The sequence below is a fragment of the Ylistrum balloti genome, unplaced genomic scaffold (assembly GCF_031769215.1).
Source record: "Ylistrum balloti isolate Yb309-2 unplaced genomic scaffold, AGI_CSIRO_Ybal_v1 Utg370418, whole genome shotgun sequence".
NCBI lineage: Eukaryota > Metazoa > Mollusca > Bivalvia > Pectinida > Pectinidae > Ylistrum > Ylistrum balloti.
Genome location: NW_026782283.1, coordinates 629,744 through 641,801, shown reverse-complemented (window position 1 = coordinate 641,801; position 12,058 = coordinate 629,744). Strand labels below are relative to the sequence as shown.

Genomic DNA, 12,058 nt, shown 5'->3' with positions numbered 1-12,058 from the left:
ATTGATTATTCAAATTTCAATCATTATGTGCATGCTAATAAAAACTTATTGATGTTTCCATCATTTTGATGTTCTTCCGAAATAAGAAATTCAATTACATTTAACGTATAATGTTGAAGTAGACGTTTGATGTGTTTAATTGCACTTAAAGATGAAAATGCATAAGGAGTGAGAAATCCTGCCCACATTTCATTGTTGTAGTGTGAAGTGAACTATGTAACGTGGGACGAACTTCAGCTCGTAAAATATTGGAAAAGAGTACAAATGAACTGATTACAATTAAATATTTATTTACATATCTTATCAAACTCTAAATAAATGGACACACTCACTTATTTACTCAAACTCACTCCTCATATATAAGTCATCAGGTAAAGTTTGTAGCTCACATCTGCAGCAAAAAAACACAGTTCCATGGCCGGCCACCAACAATGTGGCACAGCTCAATCAAGAGCCACACAATAGATACACCGGATATCCATTCACTCCAAGCAAAGCATGCCTGAACTTCCCTTTGTATCCAGCAAAGCGTAAGGTACCGTAGTGTCCAATACACTACTAACTAGGACTGAGGTACCAACAGGTGTCCTCCCGAAGCATGTCCCGCAGATTCACAGCAGCTTCATGACTCCCATGACACAATCCTGTGTGATAAAGAAAATGTGCATCACGCCTGGTCCTGACCGGTTGCTGAGTCGGCTACTGCCGTTACGTGAAGCTACAATAATTAATTAAATATAACAGTTACACTCATCACGCTCAGTTACTTTCTCATCTAATAAAAATAACCTTATTTCAGAAAATGTCCTTAATAACACCAATTATTTTATCATCATAATTAGAAAACATTATAACTAAAACAATATGTCATTAAGTATCTAATAATAGTGTGCCGGTCCAAAATATAAACAAATATTACGAAATCTAAAGTTTTTACAATATGACACACCTAGGTTTCCATACTTTTTCCGCCCGACAGCGTACGCAGTACGCTTACCTATGTCTAAATGGATCGGGGCTTCCATAGATTTACATATCGAACAAATGCACGGTATGAACAATTAAAACACAGCACATATAATTTAGTTACGTTTAAATTAGCTAAATATGCTAGTAATGCATATATTTTTGGTAAATATACTTCAAAACATTAGAAAATGTAACATATTACCCCTGCATGAACAACAATCACAAAAGTCACGCATAATTGGACCGCACCGATAGCTAGATGGCTTGACCTGATGAATACATTGGTATACATAAATAAAACCAAGTCTAACTAACGAATAGAAATATTGAAACGGCAAACTTGCCTCAGTATGTATTCTGTGCTTGGTTCACATATAAAAGACCTCAAAATATCGAATCAGGTAACGGACACTACCATGTCCACCCGTATTGTCCAAGGTCTCTCTCGTGCCTCTCTGTCGAAACAGTTCCGCATGACGTACTTCCGTCTTATACATTAAAGATACTCACATCAATTACAAGAATCAAAATAAATATCAAATAGCTACTTGTGAATTTCAAATGATTTGTTTTAAGTTTTATATCTCTCTCGTAGGTTACAAGTTTGTAATACATTAACAGATTACAAACTTTCAATAATTTCATTTTACGACAAACATCGCGTGAAGTATCTGACGAAAAGGCACAATACCTGGTAGCGCGTGACTTTGTTGATTCTCTTGTCAGTCTGGGAACGACCCTCTATTCGTAGACTTGCTTTAAGATCTAATCATCAGGATTATTTAAGGACTGTTTCTTGGCGAGTACATATGTTAAATGTGGTTTGGATGCTGATATGTGTTCGAGTAAAACTCCGTTTGATTGTGCAGATATGACGCTTTATAGTTCTGTTTCATATACTCGGGTGCGAGTTCAATTATGTTCAGACCGGGTCAGTCAATTGTAAGGATGGAACATACATGTCCACATCGCCGTGTATCTATCTATCAGTAAGGTTCATGCACAACTTACCACTAATGTACCACTCTAAGACAAACGAATCGTTAAGTGTTGAACTCTGGCTATGCCTATTATGGTCTTCTCGTTTAGACTAGTCGGGTAAAGGTTTTGGATAAAATCAACTCAATGGCTTCAAGTTAACCTTTTTAAAACATGTAGAAATGGTATTCTATGTGTTAACATTATAATTATGTGACAGAACCCAGATAATCAAGTACATATTTAATAGATGCAGAATTTCTTTCTTTGTTTTATAAATCTATTGTAAAATAAAATGATGTGAGTACTAAATATATTTTCAAGTGCTGATCCCCCTACTTATGTCTTATATTCCGGAGGTGAGCATTAATCTTAACGTCCAAGACATTGTTTTAGTTGATTTAATTTTGTTATGGTTGATAGATAAGTGAACTTCACTCCATTCGCTAGTTCTCAAAAAGTTGAAATTCTTTAACTAAAAAAATTATAATCCCTTTTCCTATACTTTTAGGACGAAACCTATTGTTGACTTGTTTAACGTCTTATCAACAGCCTGTCATACTTTAGAACGGATTCATGATGTCCGGAAACTAAGGGTGTGTTGCGTGCGAATACTTCCGTGTGTTTTGTGTCACTTTAAGCCTATTCGTGACAGTGCGAAAATAATGCTACCACAGTGAAGTAAATGCTGAAGAATCCATAGTAGGGCCTACTGTCCAGTCATTACCTGACAACAAGGCTCCCGTTAAACAACAACAAAAATGCTGAACGTTAGGCAGAAATTAACAACCACTATTTTTGAAGATTGTGGTATGTCGACCGGGGAACATCACCCAAATCATTGCTCAAAGAGTCGAAATGTACATGTGAAGAAAGGCGGTTACAAGGGAGACATCAGGATGATGTAAGACGTTTAGAAAGAAATGAAAGCCCGAATATCTCAATTTTAATCATCTCATACAATCATGAGGACAGTAGGTACAATTCTTACGTCCTACCTGCAGTATAGCAATATCTGGTATAAGGACAGTTTGTAATAACGAGGATATCTTACACTAGTTCTAAAAGCTTATACTGATATGGTCATACCAATCTTCCCGAATTACGGCATTACCAGAATCACCCTGAAACGACCTACTGCTGGCAGCACGCTTTGTGCCTCAGAACACACAGACGTGACGATTAGGCCTTGTATCCAATATAGGTTGATAAAAATATCTGTTCAATCAGAGGAATGAATAATTCACTCCTCTTAACTCATCAGAGTGTGGGAATGGAACGGTACGCTATAAAAGTTGCAAGTTTGCAGCGAAGCGAAGTATTTCTTAGTTATATCTAGGCTTAACTATCTGATTATTCATTTTTCATTGAGTGACCAAGAATAGTGTATACGAAACCAAGCAAACATTTCATGATCCTCCATCCACTTTCACATTCCACAATAACAAATAAAAACTGTCTTATGAGATAATTTACATATTTAATATTTGAACTCGCTCTCAATGAAGTGTCAAAAACCTTAACGGCTTAACGGTAAGTCACCAATGCGTGGCCATAACACCCCATACGACCAACTTACCTGATATGACTCGACGAACAATACACGTTCGTTATATTCCCTTGAACCTTACGGCTCATTGGTTTTAAGTACAAATGTATACAAACGCAATATGATACTAATACAATGACACGACCGCATCCGTAAAACTATTGGTCCATCAGCAGTGTTTACAATACATCTAAATATTATCTTGCTATGTTACCATAGTTCTATATATATATAGACTGCTCTTAATCAGTGACTTGTTGTAAGCAGCTCAACTAATTTTAAAATACTTGCATTTTTGTATAACATGCCTTGATAAAAGCTTTGCACATTTTTTCATAATATACACATTTGTGAACAAAGCAGATTTCATCTTCAAATGTTTATATATATATTTTGTTTCTTAATCTCATTTTCCTTATCCAATAATATTATATATACACAATATGCAATATTTTGTCAGCGGAGGAAATGTGTTCTAATAAATAAATAAGAAATGAATTAATAAAATACAGTATCATTCTGATCGGACAACTTGGTTCACAACTGGGTATTCATACATGTAATGACTGACATTCAGAAGTTGCGGGAAAATTATTTATAGAAAAAATTGATGATCACTGGTTCATGTAACGTATCCATCATTCTACTGGGAATTGTTAAAATCCAAACAAAGAACATAGTGAAGTGAAATTTGCCTTACGTAGAGTCCTGGACCTTCTGCGACAAATGGATTATTACAAATTACATCTCTTTATTTGTTGAAATATTACTCGATAAGATGTGCATTATTATGAAAGTAGTCCCAGTGCTGAATCAGGTCGATACGCCTTGTAGCATATATTTTTACTTATCCATACGTCGACCACACCAGCAAGTCGTTAAATTTCAGCTTACATGTTGAATCAACCTAAGAGATCAAGTGTTGTTATTCGCTTTTTTTGGCTTTCGACATCTCTAAGTGATATTGGGAACATACAATGTAGAAACAGGCATGTTGCTATTTCGAAACAGGAAAATGTACCCTCACAAATGAACTTGAGATTGATGCGAAGGTCATATCAATCTTGTAGGAAAATGAAAATAACCTTGAGAAGAGCGTAACCAATACATTAAACTGGATTTTAAATGGTTAAAAAAACTTGTCTATACTTTTGTCTGGTGCATTTCCGTATTAACCCATTACTAGTTAATAGTATAATGTATGAATTCAGTATTTTGAAATGACTTTTCACATGGTAACAAATTATAACAAACGTGGTCTTTCTTAACTCAGAGGATGGGACATAGTTTTTCCTCTTTTTTCCATAGGGAGCGATTGCTGTGATTTTGATTTGGTGACTGGTCCTTACGGTGTTACTGACGATGCGCTCATGGCATCATCTGCTCATACGAAGTGTCCTGTATTAAATGTACGATTCAACAGTGTCCAAGGATGGTGTGCAGGATATCTTGGAAACGGACACTATGTTCAGGTAATACTATATATAATTTAAACAAAGAAGTTATACTTCAATCGATATGATAGAAACAAAACTGTTTCTCTGTCAATTTTATATCGGATGAAACATTAGGTAAAAGGGTTATTATTTGCCTATCATACATGACTGCCACACTTAACGCGACTGTACACACGGTTGACATGGAACATTCGTGGAACAAAATATTATTAATATTTTATGCGATTAATTTGTTTAAAAATTGAAATACACCATTAAAAACATTGCAATTGCAAAAAGCAAACAGCTGAGATATAAATAATATCCATTGTCATTACCAACACTTGCAATAGAATGTACCTGATAGCTTTGAATGATATCCTGACTTGAGAACGTGACGTAAAACAAATTTGCTGCTTTGCGATCATTATGCTGATAGCTAACAATAAGACAGCTTGTTGTCAGGACTGAATGACGAAAAACAAGTCATGCCTGGCTTTTCATTAAAATTTGATCCTTCTTAAATTGGCGCATAATATCAACCGTTAGTTATTAATTTTCAAATTAGATATTTGATGACGAACTCATACAAACCTAATATACTATATACATAATTTTATTTTTACAACACAGGTGCACTTTAACACTCTCTCAGCTGCAAAAAACAAAAGAGCTGAGATATAAATAATATCCATTGTCATTGCCTACACATGCAGTAGAATGTACCTGAAAACTTTAAATGATATCCTGACCTGAGAGCGTGAAGTAAAACATTTACATATTTTTCCTTGATCAATCAAATAATTTGCTGCTTTGCGATCATTATGCTGATAGCTAACAATAAGACAGCTTGTTGTCAGGACTGAATGACGAAAAACAAGTCATGGTTGGCTTTTGATTAAACTTTTTATATCGATGGTAAGGTAAATTCGGAAATGTGAATGATCATTTGTATAAGAGATCTCGTCGACAGTAGGTTACCAGCCGTCAGTCGTTTATTTTCAAATTAGATATTTGACGACGAACTCATACAAATCTAAGGTACTATATAATTTGTTTTTTTATTTCTTACAACACAGGTGCACTTTAAGACTCTTTCAGCTGTGAAGGCAATACAGACTCGTGGACGTGGAAGCTACAGGCAATGGGTGACTTCATATAAGGTCGATATCAGTATGGACGGAATCACTTGGGATTCCATACTAGACTCCACCACTGGTCAAGTAAAGGTAACACCTCAACGGTATAAGAGACGTAACTCTGATACTTCACAAATGTTTTTATATTGAATGATGTACATACGTTTATGGCGTGGTAATGATTTTCTACTTTCTGCCAAAAAGCAATCATAGGTTATTTTGAATAATCTATAAAGACCTGCGTTCCTAGATGTTCGACGCAATTATTGATTTATTTGTTCTTGAAATTACCCATGCGTTTCACTAAAACCAATTTCCTGGAGATAATTGAAAGCATTTGGCCATTGCTTAAATTCTCGGTAATTAGGAAGTGTGAATGATGTTGTTTTCGTTGCTTGTCGTATAGAAGATTCTTGTTGTGAGGTCATTTATTAGTATTTAAACCGGAAACGATGGCTTTTTATGAAATATTCAATAAATAATATAATATATGAAAAAAGGAAATACACTGCAGACATAACAGCAAATTCCGCTATCTATTTTATATGGGTAGGATTTTCAGACTCTTTGAGATGAAATATTAAATCAAATTTTCTAGAACTCGGTATAGACTACACACACATAATAGCCTACTCTAGCCTCTGGCCATGTGCATACAATTTTACTAATATGACAACATGGTGATATGTAATCAAACATGACTTTCAAACATCAAAAGTCAGTATGACGACTGGCAAATATAATTAATATTTCTGTACCGCTTAGGTCAATTCTAGTGCTGTGAAAATATTTTTAAAGATTTTGCACAAAACGTCTTCCTAGAAAGATCAGGTAAAGCGACATGGAATATAAATAAGATGGCACATTGCTTTCTCAGGAACCCTTGTTGATTTCCCTGGTACTGTAATTGCAAAATGTACATTTCATTAAAATGACAATTATTGAGGCTTACCGAATGTTTTGGGCGCTAGAATATTCCGAGAGGTTTGTCGCAAAATAAGGTGTCAACAACCTTTTTTTCAATCACAAACTTCTGTCACAACCTCTAGGCCAAGTGCTTTATAACCATCGTGGCTCAGCTTTCATCTTCTACCGTTCCGAACCTTAAGCGTTAAAAATGTTCCTCTCCTTAGCGCGTGGGTGAATTTCAACCAAATTCAGTCTTAAACATTAATCATTAGAGGGGGGAAGTCATTCGTTCGTTCAAAAGGTAGGTTGATTCAATCCCTGGGGACTATGATGACATGGTGTTAAGCGAAAATGTTGCTTTAAAACCTCCGTGACGTTTCAGTACATTTCAATCAAATTTGGTTTGAAACATCTTGAGGGGATGTCAGTCATGACGAGGAATTACGCTGTAGCAGAAATTTTGCTTAAATTCTTAAATATGTTAATAAATTCGGTATGTAACATTCATAGGAGAGGAAAGCCATTTCTTAAATTGGACTACATGACACGTTTTCATTCAATCATATAGTTGCACGATTCAGAATATACTTATGTATTCGGCATTTTGAAGCGAGCAGATGTTTTGAAAATCCAAAAGTTATGTGAGCACCTTCCTATCTAGATTTTGACATTTTTAGATCACATTATATTTTCCTCAATCGCCTCTTAGGGTTTAAAGTTAAGGTCATTAGCAACACTGACGGAACATGGAAGGAAGAAACAACTATTAACTGTTTGGTATCTAAACCATTATTAAAAGGTTATTTCTTTAATTCAGAAAGTTGATTCCCGATGCTCTAACGATCATTTCTTATATACAGAATGTTGATTAGATCCTATTATTATTGTCTTTATTTCCTTCAAAGATGAAGAGCATTACATATAAATTACAAAATAAATCAACTTTAAAAGCATACAATTAAGGTGGAAATTAATGTAGATCTTACAAATTATGATTAGACATACAATATTTTAGTTTTATGTAATTCATACCCCTTGAGGAATTGTCTTGCAAGTTTTAATGTTATGAAATAATTACATACTAAGTATATATGTCACAATAATAGGTTTTACGTGTATACAATACAGAAGGCCTCCTGGCGCACTAAACATAGCCATATAGTTCAAGCGTCCTTTTTATAGAACATGCTGACCTCAGTTTAAATTACTCAAAATCATGTTTGTCTAACTGATATGCCAGAGGACCTCCTAGTAAAATGTGAAGCAATATATACTCTGGCAATGATTGTAAGTATGAAATAAATTCAATACTCGAAATAGAAACAATTGCGCACCGTAAATCGTCACGTGCAATTTCTGTTAGTGAACAATGTAGAATTGCATGATTCACAATATCTGTATAAAAATATCCACAAAAATGACACAAAATTGTGTATTTGAGTTTCGTATGGAAACAATAACTTTGATTACATAACGGATATTATCGAGAGAACTAGGGTGATACAGAGCTAGTTTCCACAAACAGTGTGGTTTTAAACAATCGTGCAATAGTTTAAATCTTGAAAATCTGCATTGTTAGACATTCTTTGTACCCATGCATTTGTTTCAGTCTTTTACAGAATCATAAGTCAGTGAAAGTGATTTCGAATAAGTTGATTATCAGATGACCTTTAAGGCCCAGTGGTATCTTGTTTACAAAACTTGTTAAAAGTGCTTAAAGATTTTTCGATATAATCACAGTCCTGACTAATAAACCATTATTGCAACGTCTCAAGTTTGATAAGAATTGCTTCATTTTCATTCATATCGTTGTCATAACTTTTTTAAGGTATTTCCTGCAAATTTCGACGATAACACAGTCGTAACGAATACACTGGAGACAAATGTCGTTGCCAACTACATCAGAGTGATAAGTCTTTCTGAGAATTACCATACCTCAATGAGGCTGGAGGCAAAAGGATGTCCGGCATCCATTCTTCGTCAAATGGGTAATTTTAATAATGTAGCATACCTACTTCTGAATTCCATCTAAACCTCCAGAAGTACGATAAACTCCTTTATGTTAACATGGATCAGTGGAAATAAATAATGAGACAATGACAACTTGATAATACAACAATAAAGCAAAATTATAATGGAGTAATTAATAACATATTATATGACAACCACTTCATACCACGATGAAAAAGAATATATTTAGGTTGTTGTACATATAATTTGAGGACTTATAGTATGTCTTAAAATGATAGTGATTGGGCCGTTTGATCTCTATCAACAGAAGACTTGTGTTATATAACCTTAAAAACAAGCTAAACATGAAAAAAATCAAAAGGAATCTAATTGAATATTCTTTTCCATTTACAGTTTTTAAATGTTATTTTCTATTCAGAATTCATATTCAAATGCCGTCTCAGATTATCTCGGCCCTGATATTACATGGCATTTGTCAAAACTTGTTCACTTAACTCTTCAGTGTGGAAACCGAAACCCGAGAAAAAAAATCCATTTACAATATATGCATCATGTAACCAAATACTGACATTACAGAATGTTTGACAAAATCATTAACAATCTGAAATTTATTTTAATTGAATTGGAAAATAAATTCCATTGTGATTAAGAAAAGGATAAGTATTAATATCGTTAGTTTCCTCTGAAAAGTAATAAGTTTAAAACAGAAATGTGTTGGATTTTTTTTAATGTTTTTGTATTTAGTCAATGGACTGAATTAACTTTCCAGACACATGCCGCAGATGGGGAAAAAAGTTGGGATCAAGCGGCGACATTTTCCCTGTTCTCCTGGACACGGACGCAACGAACCACGTAGATTGTGGATTGAAGTGTTTCGGACAGATGGATTGTGACAGCTTCCTGTTTGACGCCTCCTCGACCCGCTGTAGATTACTGAAGGTGACAACTGAATATTCAAATACCAGTGTAGACCTCGATGGTGTCTGGTATTTCAGAAAAATGCATTGAGATTGATTTTTATTCGATATTCTTACTTGGACTTATATCGGTGGGTGTTATGTCAAAGACTAATGGAATATTATTTGAAGCTGATTTGGTCTTAAGAAACAAGGTTAGTTTAGGCCCTACCGTTGCTACCATCATCCGTCAACAATTTCTTTAAAACAACACATGAATTTCTGAAACTGTAAATTAGTGCAAAGAAGGAGAACCAAGGCTTCTGCTGGTTTTGCCTTCCTAAATAGCCGGAATGGGATTTGATCCTCGAACAGAATCTCGTATTTACCATACTTGTCCAACCAGGAGCATCTCACAATACGTGGAGAGGATTGGAAGAGCAGGACGACAGGACCAACCTGCAACTACTATTTAGTAGTTTGATAACCAGAACATTGCTAGAAACTTTCTCGGCATCTCAGCTGAAATTGTGAATTATTGTCAGATGCAGTATGTTTGAGGAATTCAATATCGTTTGTCTATGGGTTCATGGTACAGAGTGTTGTTCAGACAGCAGTTTCCACTGCAATGAGATAAACAAACTGGGTCATAATCTTGACCATCTATAAAATAACGTGATATGTAATGAACGGCAATAGCAGTAATGTTCAGTGTTAAGTGGATGATTATCATTCAAATTTAGTTGATCTCTATTGTATGGCTCATTTTAGAATTGTTAAAATAAAGAATTTGTGTGATAAAAAAACTACAACATTATTTTCTTTGCATTTATACCAAGTAGTCAAATCCTATAAGTTTACTAACAAATCGCTTCATGTACCTAGTACCTCGTAGTTCACAAAGTATTTCAGTACTTTTATCATATTTAGATGAAACGTTTTTAGATTTAGAATTTGAAATTAACTTCATATATGAAATGTGCTTCGTTTTAACTTCACTGTATATGTATATTTACAACTGGTACATTTACAAAAAATACCATTACATTTAAAATTCAATATATTTAAAGAAATATTATACGCCTTAAATCGATATAGGTATTTGAAGTTTCTACATATTGGACACCAGTGTTAAAAGCATTTCAAGACAGTTGTGAATTACCTCTGAATGATTACATCAAGAAGTATACTTGAACACGAAGTTTCTTAGATATGGAAGTATTTGTAAAACTCTAGCGAATACTTGTCATTGCAACTGTAGCATCAATCAATTGATTTTACTTCTTTAATCAATTAATTTTTGATCGTGGTCAATTATCAGTCCAACACTATAGTAATAATCTGAGAAGGATTATAATTATGATGACAAATGTATTGATAACATTTCTTATCTTTTTATATCGTGTACATATGTACATCAAATGCTATCAGTATTAAACAGGTTTATTATGATTACTGTGTTCAATCGTCTTGATACTAAATATCCTGTCTATCTGAAATGTGTTATTAATAGCTAATATTGTTATCATTGTATAGAGCCTTGTAGTTTTTTCTGTAAATTAAAACAAATGTGATTATCATAAACACTGCGAAATGCACATACTTCAATATATTAGAATAGTTGTGATTTGTATGTTTGTATAAGATTTTTAAAATACTTATATTATGTCTAAAGGCATTTCTCACACCTTCATTAACACGTCTACAAATGAGGTCTTGAGGAAGAACTGACAAGCTGATGAGTCAGGCAGATAGCTCTTAGGCTATTTGTTTTCCTCCATATGATATCATACACCATAGAAAACTGTCATAAGCATATTCCTACTTAGATACAGCAACTTGTAATCTCTTTCGGAAGTCTGTTATACCTCTAATATATTTGGCCCACAGGAGAAACTAACAGTGGTTGGGGAATTTCTTTTTATTATCGGAGGAGTACTCGAGTAAGCTGGTCTCTGACCACTGGAACTTTCATTTCCCAAATATTATTGTGTGACCGGGAAGTTAAGATTTAAAATAATGTTTTCATGAATAATTAAAATGCATTAATATCATAAAAATAGAGTCCGTGACATAAATATTGTTTTTTATGGAACATCTTCCAATAGTAAAATTGTAATTTGTCGTTGGTTACTCGTCCTATTTCCTCCATTGTACACAATTTACATTTTGTACTTGCTGGCTTGGACTGCATTGACCTTCTGTCTACTT

At 34.1% G+C, this 12,058-nt stretch overlaps 1 pseudogene; it reads left to right on the top strand.

The window, feature by feature from the left end:
- Positions 1-4,849: 4,849 nt before the first annotated feature.
- On the top strand, positions 4,850-9,959 carry LOC132554606 (lactadherin-like; annotated as a pseudogene).
- Positions 9,960-12,058: the final 2,099 nt, after the last annotated feature.